Source organism: Eurypyga helias, unplaced genomic scaffold (assembly GCF_000690775.1).
Source record: "Eurypyga helias isolate BGI_N326 unplaced genomic scaffold, ASM69077v1 scaffold50057, whole genome shotgun sequence".
NCBI lineage: Eukaryota > Metazoa > Chordata > Aves > Eurypygiformes > Eurypygidae > Eurypyga > Eurypyga helias.
Window position 1 is genome coordinate 1 of NW_010264621.1, and position 575 is coordinate 575.

The following is a 575-nucleotide window of genomic DNA, read 5'->3' on the forward strand; positions in this document are numbered from 1 at the left end:
AATATAATATAATGAAATATATAAGTGGGTTTTTTTATTTTACCAGAAAATAACCATAAAACATGCCTGGAAATATATACAAAAGGTTTAAATTTAGAAAATGAACACACTAAAATTTAATTGTTTATTTAACAGACTATTTTTAAGAGGTACATCTTGATTTAGAAAAGCAATGGAGCACTGATGTCACTGCTGCACACAGCATATTGGAGCACTCTAACAAAACCTACACAAAATCATAAAAATAACAAAAAAGGTTAATAATGAGGTGCTACTAAGGCTGATGAATGAACATAGTATACATAAATTATGTTGTATTCATCTGTTTATCTGGAATAAACTGTTCATAGGAGAAATAAAGAAATTACAACCTTGTTAATTTTAAGATGGCACTTCATAAATTTAGGAAAGAGGTTATTCCCTGCAATAATATGAAACTTTTATATTGTAAAGGATAATTATTTAATGTTTCATGTTCTAATAGTTAATGAGAATACTCAAATACAAATATACATTGAAAATGTTTATATTTTTAAAAAACTTAAAATGTCTGCTTTGCTTTGTGCACAAACCTT